This window comes from Cyprinus carpio, chromosome B7 (genome assembly GCF_018340385.1).
Source record: "Cyprinus carpio isolate SPL01 chromosome B7, ASM1834038v1, whole genome shotgun sequence".
NCBI lineage: Eukaryota > Metazoa > Chordata > Actinopteri > Cypriniformes > Cyprinidae > Cyprinus > Cyprinus carpio.
The window spans coordinates 44,473,912-44,488,255 of record NC_056603.1 but is presented as its reverse complement, the minus strand read 5'-3'; the positions used below and the strand labels follow the sequence as shown (position 1 = coordinate 44,488,255).

Here is a 14,344-nt window from a genome sequence, read left to right as displayed (position 1 = left end):
GCCATTCGATTGACACCCTCGTAAAACTTGTGTTGGTCCTCAAATATAATTTTATCCTAATGCATCATATCTATTTTCAAAAAGCCCAAGGACACGCTGTTACCTCGCTCACGTTATACAGTGTTAATAGAAATGTATTGAACAAGATAGTTAACTAATAGTGATAATAGTTTGTTTATAATACAATCAAAAATGACATATGTGAAGGTTCTCAGTCCTCCATGTAACGTTAATAATCCAACGAAGTTTAAAATCAAGGGCAGTTCAAACCGATTACAGACACCCAGTAGGTGTCGCACTGTGTCTGCTTTGTGCGAGCTACTGTCATGGAGATATTGATTTCTGTAATTAAAACACTTCCCATTATTTTCATTACAACTGTGCTTTCACAAATCACGTTTCTTAGCACAGCTGCTTAAGGCATTAGCCTACTCAATAAAATGAGCTTTTTCTCCTCATGTTTGATTGTCTGATTTACATGTGCTATTATACTGCGTGAAGTTTTAGTTGACTGTAACACTCACAAATTTAAAAACATGTCTCACATATAGGCCTTCAGACAACAAGCAGTATGTCATGCAAGTGTGTATAATAGACAACAAGCAGTATGTCATGCAAGTGAACATAATTTATTTTATTAAAATATTTATATTAACTTATTATTTCCATAAAATAACATAAAATGAATACAACAAAAGGAGTTCTGCAAGTGAGAATAATAGAAAATAAAAATGAACAATTTATTAATTGCATAAAATAACATAACAGATGAACATAACCAAACTTAACCATTTAACTTAACTTAAAAACCTAAACCTAAAATAAAAAACTAACTAAAACAATCCCCTTACTAATAGTGTCCTTGAAAACATTCACAATCTCCCCCCCGTCCCTGTAATTTTAAATTTTTTTTTCTTGGAACATCTCGTCCCTGCATTTTTGGGCAGTGCGGCGAGGTAGTTGCCCACTGCTCAACGCAGACCCGGCATCCAACGAGGCTGCGGCAGCACGGTGCCACAACTGGGTTTTCCATCACATCTGCAAGATTCTGAATATTTTTCAACAAATATATTTCAAACAGTTGTCTCAAGCAATTTTCATCTGTCTCATTTCACTTGTTAGTGTTACAGTGTGTTAATAGCTATATATTCCCATTGACTGCAATAATTAAATTTTAATAAAAATTGTAGTCATAGTAATGATATGTCTAAACATTCCCTTGTATCCCCTATATATCTCTGGTGTCATAAGCCTCTTGTTCTATATTGTATGACAGTAACATCCATATTTTTTTTCCTGCTGGTTACATCTTCACTGAAGCTACATCACAATTATATTGATACAAATATTAAAATCCAATATGCCATTGTTTTATAGCTGCAGGATTACATTAAACATAAAATGTTTTTGGCACATTTCCCTGTAATTAAGCAGTACATATTTGTTTTCTTCTGAAACCCTGGGTTCTGTAGTAGAATCTAAAATACATCTTTGAACAAGGTTTGGCAGTGCAGTGTCCGTTTATAATGTTGAACCCTTTAAAAGTGCCATGTGTAAAAATTGAGGTTAAAAATATCCAAAAAATGACCTACACGCATCAAAAGAATGAGAAGAAATAAGGGCGATGATGTCATTAAAAAAAAATGTCAAGTTATAGTGCTGCAGAGATATCAACCTTAATTAGCATTAGCATTACTAGCCACGGCCCGACAGGAGTCGTAATACCAGTTTCGGCCATGGGAGGCGATATGCGGGGCAACATAACCACCAGCCAACCTGCAATACACGAATAACTCGCACGGCTTGTGGGCGTACTTGAAGCTGATGTCAAGCAACCGCGCTCGGAATCACAAATCAAATCCGATAAGAAAGGAGCCGAAACAGAGTAAACATCGGCACTGCTTTCCATCGCTGGAGACAACTGATGGACTTGAAAGAAATGAGCTTCGACTCCGAACTTGCAACATTTTCTTTTGGATTGGTAAGTAAGATGCTGTTAGTATTTCGCTAGAAGGTTTGTTTTATATGTTTGCGTATTTTTTTCGGGAAGTTATAACATAGAAATGTATCGAAGGCTGTTCGATAAACGTGCTAATGTTAGCGATGGCTAACCGTAGCTGCGTTTGATAGTAAGCTAGCTATAACTTACCCACAGATCCGATCCGGTTTTCACCTGTTATCTACCAAAGCCCGTCTCTACCAAGCTGATGCTAAAATGTAACATTACCTAAGAAGCTTGAAATGTCTTCGCTGATAATGAACCCGAGAGAGAGAGAGAGAGAGAGAGAGGAGAGAGAGAGAGAGAGAGAGAGAGAGAGAGAGAGCGCGAGCGCGCCCCGGCCGCGCGCGCACTCACTCACTATATTCAGAGCGGTCAAGTTTTTGAAAGCGTGTGAAAAGAGTCAATTGCGTGTGTCTCACGGTGAATGCTTGAGAGTTGGCAGCTCTGGTTACGTTGGTTGGCGCTAGCTTGGTCAACATCAGCTGTCTGATGTTGACCAATGATGTTGACAGAATGCTGTCTGTCAAATTAATTTAATTCAAATAATGTGTATATACAATTCAAAATGTAATATGAACAAAACAAATATGAACATATTCACTGGTAAAGGTGAAGGGGAGTAGCTTGAAGATGTCATGTTTTCAAAATCACTTGACATCACCCAACGTTCCTCTGGAGGCAAAACGTCCTCTTAGGCTTCGGCTATGGCTCTAGGGTTGTTGTGAAGGTAGGGGCAGAGCATAGAGACTATGCCGTTTCTCGTTTGTTACTCTAGAGTAGACCAATTCACTTTATTGAGGCATACTGCCCCCATCTGGTATGGAATGTGGAGTATGACTTGATTTTTTTGCCAGACATTACACATGGCTCCTTTAATGTGACAAGCGACTTTCAATAGGGTAATGCTATGACTTGATTTTACTGCAGAATATGACTTGTTTGTAGATAATTTACAACTGACTAACCTCTGCATATAACATATAACTGGTGATGTCTGAATAGGCACGATATTAAATAGCTGTAATAAACTACTGTTGCTTACATATTTATTCCGGTCCAGGTTTATATAAGGCTATTTATTAATTGATTTTTCTTCTTCTAACGTTACTCTGGTATAACATTAGCGCTGCATATTATGACTGTTCTAAAAGCTTGGCTTTTATTTTGATAGGCCATATTTACTATTACTTCCGGGTCACATGGCCAACCTGTCTGTATTTCAATGTAGATTTTCAAACGAAAAAAAATGGAAAAAGGAATTTCAAAAAAAACAAAATCGGACCGTTATTTGATTTTTGATTTTGTCATTTTTCGTTTTTTGGATTCAGAACCAAAAACGGGAGAACCGCTCTTTTTTTAACCCGTTTCTTTTGTTTTGGTTTGAAACGACAAACGAAAAAACAGGTGGTTTCTCGTTATTTTGTTTTGTGCTTCAAACGAAAAAAACAAAACTATCAAAACGTACACGGACCGTTCAAATACCCCGCTGAAAAGCTAAAAAGGGCAATCATGCAGTCACAGCAACAGATGAAAACACTAATAAAACAGACAGCCAACAAAGCCACCGTCAACACAAAAAGGGGAGGACCCGGACGTGATGCATCCCAGGCTAAACCAAACACGGCATGAAAATACTCAGCACTCGCTGCTGATTGGTGCTCACATGTGTCAATCACAGCCATTTACCTCATTCATCCTATCACATAATGTTTGGTCGACCAATCAGCGGAGAGGGGCGTTTCATTCCCGCCCACATGTAGAGATCGAATATTCAAGTTATTAGTTTTCTGTCCTTGAACATACAAACGAAAAATGAAGCCAAATTCTTGATTTTTCGTCTTGTTTGAATGAATGAAAAACGAAAAATGTGCCGTTTTTTTTTTTTTTTTTTTTCAGATTTCAATATTAAATCAAAAAACGAATTATACGAAGGTACACGGACCACCAGTACACTGAACCGAGAACCGTTCCTTTTAGACACGTCCGATTTGAGAAACGATGAGCTGGTGATACTGCGCATGCGTGGTTCAGCGTGAAAGCTACCATCAACCACAGCGCGTCTGAACTGAACTGGTTCTATTGGAGAACTGATTCTGTGCGAATGAAGGGCAATCTGGCGAAACGTAAAATGTATTTAATACCAAATAAAATCGCAATGGATCATGTATAGTAAGTGGATCTTGGTTTCTGCGATGATGACGATTTATTTATTTACTTAACATTATATAGTCAAGACATAAATCCTCGTATGCACATCACTGAATGTTACTGTATTCGGGTATGTATGAGAAACACTGTAGCCTCATAAATGAAGCGTACATTTTGCAGATTGCGTCATTGTCCAGTATTGTATTGTCAGCAATTTATAAAGACGTTTTCATAATTGTAGCCTATTAACATAATCATTCAGGTGCATGTGTAATAACTTGCGAAAACTTGACTGCAGCAAGTACTTCTGCATAGTCTTGTCTATACCAACCTGAATTCGTATTTTCATTCATATACGTTTAATTACACAGCAGAATCTACCATTAACACAAAAACTGTACGAGCACTTTCAGTGAGAAGATGGGGGGCTCTTAAAAGAGCCTTTGGGGTGTTTCACAGTCTCCGACTGTTCTACTTGGAGCTGGTGTACTTGGTGACGGCCTTGGTGCCCTCAGACACGGCGTGTTTGGCCAGCTCCCCGGGCAGCAGCAGACGCACGGCGGTCTGGATCTCTCGGGAAGTGATGGTGGAGCGCTTGTTGTAGTGAGCGAGACGAGACGCTTCACCGGCGATGCGCTCGAAGATGTTAGCGAGCTGCTTCCTCGGGGCTTACCACCGTGGATTACGAGCCTCTGCTTGGTTCTTGCCATCGCTTCGATCAAATTCTTTCTCCGTTTCAGTACGTAGAAAATGATTTGGTCTTTCTGTCTGTGTCTGCTTTTAAAGCATCAAATGCCCCGAGCTAATGATGTCATGAAGGCGCAGAGGCTTGTGATTGGATGAGTGGTGACGTGCCCATGAATGTAGCCAATGACTGCGACAGCTTAGTTTTCAAAACGGGGCTGTGTGTGTTCCCGCTCAAAACGTTCATGTATTCATTCAACTTTATTTTCGAATTCAAGGTCAGTTAGGCCAAACACACAATTCAATACAAAACAGTACAATAACATTAAAAAATACTTTTCATGGTGACTGCTAGGCATCAACAGCCAAATTGACACAGCATTATAAAGCATTCTGTGGATCATCCAACGGCAATCATTATACATCAAATTGATTATTAATAATCTAAAGCATTGTTACTTCTCCTGAAAGAGATCACTTGCATGACTTATCTTGGTGTTTTCAGCAGGATCTCATGCAGTCATTGTAAGCATCTGAAGCTATGTTGCTGAGGAAATAAATTTACTTTAGCTTGCGCATTACATGACAGTGTTGCCGATCCTTATCATCACACATTCCATTGGTACCGATATGACCCCATTTTATCTATTTATTCTTTTGACACAAATTTAATGTCTGCCCTAATATAAATACAATATGGGCTATTAAGATCTCTGTTATTTGGTTTCTGCATACCATGGCAACAATCTTTTTCGTGTTTAATCCAATCATATCTATCCATAATCAGAACAATATTTAGCAGCTGTGTAAAAACCAAACAGTAGCTCGGGGAAAAAAACTGCTAGATCACCAGCTCATATAGTGATTGGACTATGGTTTACACAACACTAGCTAAAGCAAGTGGCCTATAGTTAAACAAATCTGTTACACTAATCACTCATATTGGCAAACTTTCAAAATAAAACAATCATTAAAATGGTACGTGATTTAGATGGGTAGGTAGATTTAGATGCCCAAGGGAGAATTTGTATTGACTGTATAATATTGGGGAGCCTCAGCTGTTACTTATGCAATGATGAAGTCAAGAGGTTGGTGCCAGCTTCACTTATATAACTGCCCTATGAAACCCACAATTGACTAGATAACATTAGATTATCAACACAGAAATGCAGCATATGCTTAAACATTGAAATTGAAAGCCTGCAGTTTTATTGACATAAGCTTCCATTACACAGAAGAGAAAAAAAAAAAAAAAGATTCATACGCTTTCCATTGACTCCAGATGGTGTTTATACATTAAAGATGACTAACTAAATGTACAAGCAAAACCAGCATCTCAATCTTAACGTATCAACTAAGTTAATTTTTTATGCTACAAACACTTTACTCAGCCCTTTAAAGGGTTTTTTACCAACACTGCTTGGAAGAAAATATTTTATTCTTTGATTTAGATTTAAATAATATCTCGCCTTTGATTGTCTTTGCAGTTACCCACACTTTTTGTAGAAATACTTTGATTTGGTATGGTAGCGCTAGCATTATGATTGCAAACCAGGCATGGCTCTTCCTCAGATTGAAGTAGGTGCTCTCAAAGAGCCTTTGTGTTTGAGGAAGCAGAGGCACTCAGGTTACTGGTTTTGCGCGGGTTTCTCGCTCTTCTTGGGCAGCAGCACAGGCCTGGATGTGGGAGCACGCCGCCTGAGCGATGGGTTAATCGACCAGAGAGTATGTTGAGCTCACGTCGTTGCGCACCGCAAGCTGCAGGTGACGGGGGAATGATGCGGGTCTTCTTGTTGTCTCTTGCGCGGTTTCCAGAGCCAACTCAAGGGATCTCAGCGGTCAGATACTCGAACAGACGCAAAGATAGACGGAGCTCCGCACCGACGCGCTCTGCGTAGTAGTTACCTTTGCAGGAGAAGTGGTGAAACACGACCGACGGGAACTGCAGCCCTGCTCTGGAGGAGCGAGTCTTGGCCTTCGCTCTCGCCTTGCCGCCGTTTTGCCTCTTCCACTCATATTCAACTGAAACTATATCTTCGTTTACAAAACAGAAATAAAAACTTCCTAAACTCCGCTATACTGCTTTTAAACGAGCGTGCCAGTCGCCCATTGGTTTAGAGACTGGAAAGATTTTAAACCAATCACTGAACTTCCCTCCAACAGCCAAAGCCACGCCTCCACAGATGGCGACGGATTATGCAGCATTTTAATTTAAACACATTACGAAAAAAAAAAATAATAAAATAAAAATAATACAAGAAATTGTGATGGGGTGTGAATACGTTTATATCAACATTATAAATATTTGTTCAAAAAAAAAGTTCACTTAGTACTTGCACTACTGTCTGCCACCAGAATACTGAATGATTCATTGTACAATGGAATATTTTCTATGCAGTTATTAACTGTCCATTGCCTTATAAATTATGTTCTATGCTCATAGTTCTGCTTATAGTGTACATACAAAATCCTCGTATATTGTTCAGAGTAACCTATCTGTTATCATGCTGAAGTATTAAAATCTGTAAATGATTTTCATATTGTACTGTACTTATAGTATTTTTTGTAACATTTTGGTAGACACTGTATATTCGTACTTTGGTTAGATGCTAACTGCATTTGCATCATATAGTAAATGTGACTTTTCTAGAGCGTTTCAGATGTCATTTAACTCAGATACAGTCTTTGGTAATAAACTTCCACTAAGAACCAAATTTAAGGACTTTCTTTTGCTCTTTTCTTTAGAGTTTGTGGGTGGCTCTGAAAAGAGCCGTTGGGGAAAAAAACAGAAGAATTTATTTCTCTTGGGAGCTGCCTTCTTAGGCTTGGCAGCTTTAGGCTTTGCCGTTGGGTTTGGCAGTCTTGGCTTTTTGGGGCCTTGGCTTGCTTTGGAGACTGCTGGCTTTCTTCGCCTTCTTAGGGCTCTTGGTCGCCTTCTGGGGCTCTTGGTCGCCTTCTTAGCGGCAGGCGGCGCGGTTTTCTGGCCTTCTTGGGTGATTTCTTAGCGGCGGGCTTCTTTGCCGCTGCGCTCGCCCTGGGCTGCTTGGCAGGCAGCGGGCTTCTTGGCTGAGGAGCCACCTTCTTGGCCGGTTTCTTCTTGGGCTCGGCTTGCTTCTTGCTGATCTTGGAAAGGAGACGGAGGCGAACGGTTTCATTGACCTGCAGCAGGAACCTTTAGTCACCAGGATCTGATGGCGAGATTGACTACGCGGGAGTGTTCTTCTCACGTCGTAGCCGCCGGCGGGCGGAGAGCAGAAGCTTTCTTCAACGGCAGCGAAGGGACACGCCGATCCTCTCCTTGGAAGGGGACACGGCTTTGACGATCAGCTCACCGACAGCCCGGACCTGCTTCTTGGCTTTGGCGGCGGACTGACTTCTTGGGCGCTTTGGCCGGCGGAGCGGCAAACAAGCTGGAGCGGTTTTCTGCCATTTTCTGAGCGGAGTTACAGTCTTTCAAACACTGAGTTCAGAGTGTCGCTCGAGCAGGCGCTGCGCTCTTAAACCACCAAAATCAGAACATATAGACTCAACCCGCCCGCTCGGTCGTCTGCGCGCCCCCGGGAGCCGCTCGCGCTTGTGTTTTCTTCTCCTACATTTAAGAGCAAGGAACTCGAGTGTTAAAACAGTTTTTGACGCAGTGAAGAAACAAAGTGAACAGGCAAGCATAGGTTCTTGTCTTTCTGTGGAACTAAAACACGCCGGCGAGGAAAGTTTGTTTTGGCTTCCGCAGATCAACGGTCGAGGCAATCACAACACGGAACAAGCCGCGTGTAAATCTAAAGGCTTAATTAAGTTTAAAAGTCATAACATCATTAAATCATCCTCTGGTGCTTTTCAGAAGAACAGTTTGAGAGTGAATTTTAAGTAAATGAGCAGCAGTGAAGCGCGTGTTCATATTGTTGTGTGCAGCTGTTTTGTTGTTGTTTTGTGCATGCTTGAAGCCTACGCAGGTCTCGGGGCGCCTCATGGTCGGGGTCAGGATGAATTCTGTCGTTTATTGAGCTGATAGACTAACGACATATTTTTTTTGTTTTGTTTGTTTTGTTTTTTGCTTTGCATCTCCGAGGAAATCGTTCATTTTGATTGAACAGTAAAACAGAGAAATTCAGACGTAATCCATTTTAAAGAAAAACACAACTTCACAGGCTACATGAAATACTACGTATGGCAGATATTTTACTTCATTTAACAACAACTATTAGTTATAATAATGTATATCTTATCACTTAAGTATTTTTTAATTAAATGCATCTTAATCGGCTCATGTTATAAAGTTAGTTGCGGTTAACGTTATCGTTTCCCTGAACAAAGGAAAGACTCCATCCGTTTAAGAGACAGCATGGGTAGGGCAACATTTTATACTGTATTTTGAACCACTTACCCCAATATTAAAATGCTAATTTCAAATAAAGTAATTTATGATATATGACCAATATATTTATATAAGACGGCTTGATTTAATTTGGGTAAGTGTAGTAGTATTCGATGTACTTACAATCAGAAGAGGGAAAGAGAGCAAACAGAGAAGTATAAAAGAATCAGAATCAGAATGAGGCTTTATTTATTTCCAGGTATGCTGTTACACATACGAGGAATCATGTTTACAGATATCGAAGCTTCCTCAGTGCAAAGTAATAACAGAACACAAAAAACCACCGATGGGGTTTCTCCTGAAGTCCACGATCATCTCCACTGTTTTGAGCGTGTTTAAGCTCCAGGTTGTTGAGAATACACCAGATACAGCCAGCCTTTAACTCCTCGTCTGTTAAGCAGACTCGTTCACCTGTGTCTCCCTGAAATGAGGCCGATGATGAGAAGTGTGGTGTCATCTGCAAACTTCAGGAGCTTGACAGGAGGGGTCTTTAATGTGTCGCAATCGTTAGTGTTACAGGGAGAGCGCAGCAGTGATGGGAGGAGAACACATCCCTGAGGGGCTAGCCGAGTTCGCCGATCGTACAAGTGCTGGATGCGAGTTTTCCCAGCCTCACCTAGCTGTGTTGATCCACTGACAGACGAGGTGGGCCATGGAAAGCTGAGTTAGTTTTGGGCAGGAGGAGGGAGGTTTGGGATGATAGAGATAAAGGCCGAGCTGAAGTCCACAAACAGGCATCCTCACATTAAGTCCTGGTCTGCTGTCTAGGTGTTGCAGAACATAATGCAGTCCAATGTTTACTGCATCGTCCACAGACCTGTTTGCTCTGTAGGCAACTGCAAGAGGATCCAGTAAGGGGTCCAGTAAATGTCCTTCAGATAAGACAGAACCAGTTTTTTCAAATGACAGAAGACAGCCACCAGGCCTGTAGTCATTTAGTCCTGTAGTTTTGGGATTTCTTTGGGATGGGGATGATGGTGGGTAGCTCCAGGGAATCTGTTGAAGATCTGTGTGAAGATGTATAATCTTAAAAGTATTAAGATTTGGTTAGTATAATCATTAGTATGGCTTTTCTCCACATTCTTACCAATGGGTCTATAAGGGTTTTAAAAATTACCCTCTATGATAGATTTGACGGCCCATTTGTATATCTTGTATAGACTGTTTGTGCCAACTCTCGGGAGACAAATAGCAAACACAGACCAATATTATTATTATTATTATTATTATTATTATTATATATGATTTATTATCATTAATCATTATTTTAGTAATCAGTTATTTATTACAATAAATGAGCAGTGCAACATATTATACTGCTTGTAGTTCACTCCATTATCTGAAGAAAAACAAAAAACAAAAAAAAAAACTGAAGTTTATTCTAGATAAATCAGCAACCTTTCATCAAGCAGGAACAAAACTCATCTCCAGTCAGACCTGTGAGCAGAACAGGATTGAGAAGATGGAGGAGAAAACCACAAGAGCTTCAAGGGAGCTGTAATCATAGACACATATTTACTAGCCTGCTAAAATATAGCATATTCCAACCAAATATATTTACTCTTAGTATTAGTATTAATGCTTCGTATCAGATTTTTTCTCTTTTCATTACAATTGCCCATGATAATTAAACACATTACAAAACACTTGTAAAATTTTAAATTAGGCTGTCTTATAAAAGAAAGTTCATACCCACCTCTCTATAGCGATTACTACTCATCAGAGAAACATCTCTTTGATTACAGCGTCCCTTACTGAATAAAAAATCACCTTCAAAATAATGAGCGTGAGGATACCATAATCCACAAAAATGATTATTTACCAAGAGACATGGATGTATGGGATCATTTTGATTAAATATTTCTCATAAGCATATGCGTTTTTTACATTTTACGTATTTTAGATAGCAAGTTCATCAATGGAACGTACAAAAATTTAAATTGGCGTGCAATGTACTGCTGATTTGACAGAAAACTTTTGTTATGATCCACCTAAAGCTAATAAATCAACGAGATTAATTTTATCTTTGATCTAATTACAGTTTTTGTGAGACAAGAATGTTTACGCGGGCACTAAACTTGACGAACAGATCTCCGATTCCACAAACAAACAGATGAAGAGGGAGGGTGATTGACGGTCCAGTGCATACGAATGAGAAAGGTTTGGATGTTTGAAACAGTTTGCCCACATTCTTAGTTTTTATGAATGTAACTGTAATGTAATTACTTCAAGGATGTTGGAGTGTTGTTATAGTTCATAAGCATATATAGAAGATTGTTCTTTTCAAATAATCTCATTTTAACTAATAAGCTAGTTGCAGGATTTTTATGATGACCCCAATGTGCTGCAATCAATTTATATCAGTATGTCCCTGCTTTTACAGTTGCTTATGTAAGCAAGACTTGGGATGTACAGGTGCTCACCAACCAAAACACATGTAACTGACTTCAACAAACCAGAATCGTGTTGCATCTTTAGTTCTTCTTCACATAGCATGTCAAGATCCTACAGGAAAGTACTGAATATTTATCTTAAGTGTGCCACACATGTCTTTTAGGCCTATGTTTGTAGTAGGATAACCAAGAGAAGTGTCGTCCCAGAAGAAATGGCAGACGTCTCCTGAGACACCTGTGACTTACACCGAGCAGTGCTTGCAGTCAGACTTCAGAGGACCCAATCTTCTTTATTATGCTTCGAATGGCCTAAGCAAGGAGGCAGTTAGAGTCCGTGAGCAATTGTGAGTAACAAGTACATGTTTGCACTGACCAGACTTTATACTAATCCTGATATTTTCTGCAAACAATCTAACTGAATAGGACAAGCTGACCGACAGGAAGCTGCTGTGTTGTCCTCCTCTGAGGCTGGTCTGTAAACCAGTGTTCTGTTTCTGCGTTGTGCAGCCAAAACCAGAAACAGGTATTACAGGTGCTGGTCATATAATTGGAATATCATCAAAAAGTTGATTTATTTCATTAATTTCATCAAAACGTGAAACCTGTATATTATATTTCATTCCTTACACACAGGACTGATACTATTTCAAAATGTTTATTTCTTTTATTTTGATGATTATAACTGACAACTAAGGCAAAATCCCAAATTCAGTATCTCAGACACTGAGAATATAAATTAAGAACAATAATCACGAAATGTTTAGAAGAACTCTTGGCCAACTAAAAAAGTATTAAAAATGAAAAGTATTAACATGTACAGCACTCAATACTCGAGTTGGCGTGCTCCTCTTTGCCGAAATTACTTGCCGCAATGCGGCGTGGCCTGGAGTCGATCATCTGTGGCACTGTTCAGGTGTTATGAAGAGCCCAGGTTGCCTCTGATAGTGGCCTTTCAGCTCTTCTGCATTGTTGGGGGGTCTGGCATATCGCATCTCCCTCTTCACAATACCCCATGATTTTCTATGGGTAAGGTCAGCGAATTTGCTGGCCAATTAAGAACAGGATACCATGGTCCTTTAAACCAGGTTACTGGAAGGCTTTGGCCCTGTGTGCAGGTGCCAAGGCCTGTTGGAAAATGAATCTGCATCTCCATAAAGGTTGGTTCAGCAGCACCCCCCCCGCAGAAGCATGGTGTTCTAAAAAACTTCCTGGTGATACGGCTATGGTGACCTTGGCCTCATCAGGGAAAACACAGTGGGACCAAGCACCAGGCAGATGACATGGCACCCCAAACATCAACTGACTGTGGAAACTTTACACTGGACCTCAGCAAACGTGGATTGTGTGCCTCTCCTCTCGTTCCTCCAGACATCTGGGACCCTGAATATCCAAAGGAAATGTTCAAAATTTACTTTCATAAGAGAACATAAAAATTTGGGCCACTCAGCAGTCCAGTCCTTTTTTTAGCGAGACGCTTCTGGACGCTGTCTGTTGTTCAAAGAAGTGGCTGACAACAAGGAATGTGACAGCTTGAAACCCATGGCTTGCATATGTCTGTGCGTAGTGGTTCTTGAAGCACTGACTCCAGCTGCAGTCCACTCTTTTGTGAATCTCCCCCACATTTTTTGAATGGGTTTATTTCACAATCCTCTCCCGGGTGCGGTTTATCCCTATAGCTGTGTACACTTTTTTTCTACCACATCTTTCCCTTCCCTTTGCCTCTCTATTCAATGTGCTTGGACACAGAGCTCTGTGAACAGCCCCAGCCTCTTTTGCAATAAGAACCATTTATGTGTGTCTTGCCCTTCCTTGTGCAAGGTGTCAATGTTGTCCGTTTGGAACAACTGTCAAGGTCACAGTCTTTCCCCATGATTGTGTAAGTAGCTACCAGAACTAGACATGATAGTGAGCAGACCATTTAAAGGTTTTGCAGGTGTGTTGAGTTTAATTAACGGTCTGATTAGAGTGTGGCACCAGGTGGTCTTCAATTATTGAAACCAAGATGGGTCACAATTATTCTAATTTTCTGAGATACTGATTTGGGAGTTTCCGTAAACCTAGTTGTCAGTTTCGTAAACCATCAAAATAAAAAAAATAAAAAAAATAAACATTTTTGCCGAAATATATCAGTCCCCTTGTGTAATGAATAAATATAATATACAAGTTTTCACTTTTTGAATGGAAATTAAGCTGAAATAAACCCACCTCAACTTTTTGATAAATATTCTAATGACGAGAAAATGACCATATGCCCCAGCACGTATGTTTTGCTCAAACTTTCACCATGGCATTTAGAACTGGTACATCGATGTCGCTTGCGAAATCAAAATGACGGTGCCGCGGGTAGAAACTTACAGATTAAGAGCGGCCAACCGGGTCCGCGTAATATTTATAACGTGAGATCTCTTTGCCACGCATCACCAAGGGAGGTGAAATCAGGACACGCTCGTTTTTTTTTTTTTTTTTTTTGTCAGAAAAAGAAGGCTTACCAAAAACAAAAGTTACTGGGTTAATCTTTTTCACGTTTCCTGGTTGTTAGATGCACAGGGGACCTGATTATAGAACTTAAAACCTGGAAAAGTCAGATTATCATGATATGTCACCTTTAAGAGCAACTCGTTCTTTTGTTTCCTCTTTGAAGGTAAAATTTGAGGGAGCAGATGTGAGAGGAGGGAGCACCCGTGGATGCATGATGATGATGAAGAGTATTTGATGACATTGAGGAAGAGGAGAAGAACCTCACTG

At 40.1% G+C, this 14,344-nt stretch overlaps 1 pseudogene; it reads right to left on the bottom strand.

The window, feature by feature from the left end:
* Window positions 1-6,422: 6,422 nt before the first annotated feature.
* LOC122137838 lies at window positions 6,423-6,850 on the bottom strand (annotated as a pseudogene).
* Window positions 6,851-14,344: the final 7,494 nt, after the last annotated feature.